The following is a 4,481-nucleotide window of genomic DNA, read 5'->3' on the forward strand; positions in this document are numbered from 1 at the left end:
CAGGCAATTGCCTCATTATTCCTTAAGTCAATTCATAAAAAATAACTCTATCAACAAAAAATTCCATATTTTCTATTATAGGCTATAAGAATCAAGTATTACAAGATATAACTACAGAAAAGAAATTAAAATTAACTTTCAGACAATTATGAAATGGCTCATTGAATCCAAGCTGGTAACAAGTTTTTCCATGCATTAAATGGCAACATCAGCAGAATATATAGTTGAAAATGAGGATCAGCCACATTCTTTCTTCTTCATGCATCAAAAGATATCTGTCAGTCTTCCTCACAATGTCATTATTATGTGAGGTGAGTTGGACAGGTTCATTAGCAATCTGAGAACCAAAGCTGTCCAAACCCAGTTCCCCAGAAATGCTTGCTTTAAATGGAGGGGCCACCTCCATCATGTCCCCTCAACATTTTGAATGAATAGATGCTCCTGAGCATCAGCAAATCCCTCCTGAGGATAACAGCCCAATCTTTCTTTTGGGTCCTTGTTCAGAAAACTCTCCAGAACACGTGTAGCTGTTATACACAGACAATGTGGTATGTGAATTTTCCTTTTCAAAGTATCTTGTAAGAGATTGTTGTTCGAGTTTTGATCAGGGTTATCAGAGCTCTCGACAGTATGAAATGAAGATCCTCTGATGATCATATAAAACATTAGTACTCCAAGAGTCCACCAGTCAACACTGAAACCGTAATATTCTCCTTTTATAATTTCTGGAGCAAGGTAATTAGGAGCGCCACAGAACATGCTGGTCATATCTCCTGACTACAATGCTTCTTCACACAGGAAATAGTGAGTTTAATGTCCCTTTCTAAGTCTAGTAATAAATTGTTCAATTTCAAATTTCTATAAAGTATTCTTCAGTCATGAAGATAATTGAGTGCTAAACTGATTTCTGCAGAGTCAACCCTGATAACCTCTTTTCTGCTGCTTATGAAACATTAGATCTCCACCATTTACACAGTCGACAGCAAAGAACAGTCTGCTTTCTGTCTGAAAGCAAGAATACCGTGCAACAAGAAAAGAATGATTAGTGGCCTGCTCCAAAATATGCTTTTCTTTCTGTACCCAATCAAGGTTGTCTGGTTCTTTTTTCAAAACTTTCATTGCATAAATACAATGTTTTTCTTTAACTGAACCAACAGTGCTTTTGCATAAATTCCTCACCCTATTGCCTGGAGTAAATGGAAGTCATGAAGACCTAAAGTGGACAAAGCTCTGCCAATTTTCCTGAAGCTCACCGACTCTTTGTTTTCACCAGTTTGGTTCAAACTGTCAGGATAATATGAGATCACTACTCTGTACAGGGCCTGAAAGCATGGATGATTGATCCACTAGCATCATTGGTTCTGGTAGCAAAGAATGCTGCCCACTTTCAATTGTGACAAGTTTGTGGCACTTCTTCTGAATACTGGGCATCCAAGTCCCCTGATATGATCTGTGCAGACAGTACAGTGATCATGCATGATGCAAAATTTGGCTTGAAAAGTATCGTCATTTGTATAACAAAGCTTTCTCCAGAGGCATGCACCTCTGCAGTAGATGGATTTATCTTCTGGACAATGCATTTTTAGGATGCTCTGATGCACAAAGTGATGCATGAATTAAGAGCTTGGACTCCCTTTTTGAGCTCAGGAAGCATAAAGTCTTCCTCTAACTGCAACTGAGGTGATACAGTATAAGGGTTCCCTTCCTCATCTACCCATTTCATGGTGAAAGCTGTTTATCGTCAGAAGACCACACATCTTGAACTCTACCCCAGCAACCCTCAAAAATGATGGAAGTCTCAAAATGTCATGTCATATCTCTTCCCATAATTAAAGCCTGTTGTGAAGAGGTGTGGGTTGTGGATACACTTAGGAAGAAGGAACCATAGCAGGGTTGGCTGCCTGGGAAAACTGGCATGAAGGGCTCCATGAGCGAGTGTGGCTTGACTGCTTGCACTGACCACACTGGCTAGACTTTGGCCAGGCTCTCTGTGAAGTTATTTCCAACAGTGGTGGCTAGATCTGGAAGGGTGCTGCGTGGATATATACTAATCTCTTCAGTGTCCCTTAGGGGTTCGTGGCTCTGATTTTGGTCTCAGATCCTGAACTTCTTTTTTATGCCTGGATATGGGGAGACGTTCTTGGAGCTACTGGATACTCTGGTCCTGGCAAAACTTGTCCTGGGATTGTTCCAGTTACTGCATGATTGGCATTTGGGATTAAGAGGACTTCACATGGGTACCTTCATTTTGCTAGATCACTGGTGGTCAGCATGTTTATTGTTGACCATCTCTGGCCAAGTGAGCTCAAGAGACAGCTATTAGTAGATTGTGATGCCTGCTAACCAGGGTTCCAAGTTCAAGATGTTGCCAAGGAATTGAGGCTGTGTCTTAGAATCCCACAACCTGAGTCCCACATCTGATAAGAAGACCCTACAGTTCACCTTTTTGTCATACTAAATAAATCAAACTCATTTCACCATGAAATGGGTAGATGCTTATTTTATTATTCTTATCTAAGTATCTGTGAATTTTTTCATCAATGTGTCTTCTACTAGTTTTTTTTTTTTTTTTAACTTGTGCATTACTGAGGCTTGCATTCTGCATCTCTACAATGAATTATGTCCTCAGACATTTTTTTTTTCAGATACACTGTAAGGGTCTCACTAACTCACCAAATTAGATTGGATTCTACATTGTGATCTTCTTGCCTTAGCCAACAGAGTGCCGGCTTTATAGTCATACCACATCTTGTCTAATTCAGTGTGCTATTTAAAAAAAGCAAAACTAGGAAAGTTTTCTGTGATATTAGGCATGGGTGACATTTTGAATTTTCTTTTTCTTTTTTTTTCAGTACCAGGAATCGAACTCATAACCTTGCACTTGCCAGGCAGGCGCTGTGCCACTGAGCTAAATCCTCAGCCTCCCATTTTAAATTTATAAGCAACATGTGTGCATTGACATTTGTCAATGTATGGACACAGTGCTAAGGCATCCTTACCATACAAAGGTGGAATTTTCTCTGAATATACAAAAATACTTTAAATACAATAAATACTTAGACAGCCATAAAATTTTGTGATGCTTTTCTTTCCTGGATTTTTAGAATTAAATTTATCGGTACAATTTACATATAGATAAGGCTCACATTCATCATTGGGAATTTGTACCCATACATAATATATCTTGTTTCTTTTTTTTCCCCAATGCTTTCCATTCCCTTCAACCTCTTTTCCCCTTTTTATGATGTTGAATGTTGACATTTTTCATCTATTCTCTCTCTTTTATTTTCCCTTCCTTCTTCTCCCTTCCATACTCCCTTGTTCCCCATCCCATTTGAATTATTTTTCTGTTTCCCAATATCTACTTTGGACCTTATTTACCCTTTTGATTTCTTCCACCAGAGAAACAATGTAATATCTAAACATGTGCATCTGATTTATTTCTCTTAAGTATGGTCTCAAGGTATATCAATTTACCTAGAAACAATTCAAGTTTATCATTCCTTATAGCAGAGTAGTACTCAGTTGCATAAGAAAACCCATATCTTCCTTACCAAATTCATGCATTGATGGGCATTTTGACTACTTCCAAGATTTAGCTATTACAAATTGTACAAAATTGAACACAGGTGTGCATATATCACTGTGATATGATACTTTAATTCTTTTGGAAATATACCAAGAAGAAGACTAGCTCAGTACAATGGAACCTCTACTCCCAGTATTTTAAGGAATCTCTATGATGATTTCCACAGTTGTTACACTAGTCTACACTCCTATCAAGTAGAGAAGTGTTCTTTTTTCCCCATATTACCCCAAAATATGTTATTTGCTGATTTCTGGATAATAGCCATTCTTTCTAGAGTAAGATGGAATTTCAGTGTTGTTTTAATTTACATCTCTCAAATGACCATTGATGATGAACATTTTTCATATATTTATTTGTCATTTGTACTTATTGTTCTGAGAAGTGTCTATTCATTGCAAATGCCCGTTTTTAGACTGGGTCTTTAAATTTTGGTGAGTCTGCTTTTTTGAGCTCTTTATATATTCTAGATATTAGTCTTTTGTCTGGGTAATAACTGGTAATTTTTTTCCCATTCTGTGGGTTGTATCTTCCTTTTGTTGGTGGTTTCTTTTCCTGTGCAAAATCTTTTTAATAAGATATGATCCTGTTTTTGATTCTTTGTAATATATCCTGTGTTATCATGGTTTTGTTGACAAAGCATTTCCCTATACAAACGTCTTCAAGAGTTCTACCTATCCTGTCTTCCAACAGAATTACTGTTACTGTTTTAATATTTATAACTTTGGTCAATTTTAATATTAGTTTAGTACATAGTGAAAGATATGAGTCTAGTTTTAATATTTAGAATTATGGAAAGCCAGTTTTTTCCAGCACCATTTTTTAAAGAGGCTACCTTTTTCCCAGTGAAGGTGTGTGTTCCCTTTGTCAAAGATAAGGCAGTTGAGTGTGTTTG

The 4,481-nt window shown here is 37.2% G+C and overlaps 1 pseudogene; it reads right to left on the reverse strand.

Moving 5' to 3' along the window:
• Positions 1-208: 208 nt before the first annotated feature.
• Positions 209-1,803, reverse strand: LOC102007580 (annotated as a pseudogene).
• Positions 1,804-4,481: the final 2,678 nt, after the last annotated feature.

The sequence above is a fragment of the Chinchilla lanigera genome, unplaced genomic scaffold (assembly GCF_000276665.1).
Source record: "Chinchilla lanigera isolate Chin_1 unplaced genomic scaffold, ChiLan1.0 scaffold00029, whole genome shotgun sequence".
Lineage (NCBI taxonomy): Eukaryota > Metazoa > Chordata > Mammalia > Rodentia > Chinchillidae > Chinchilla > Chinchilla lanigera.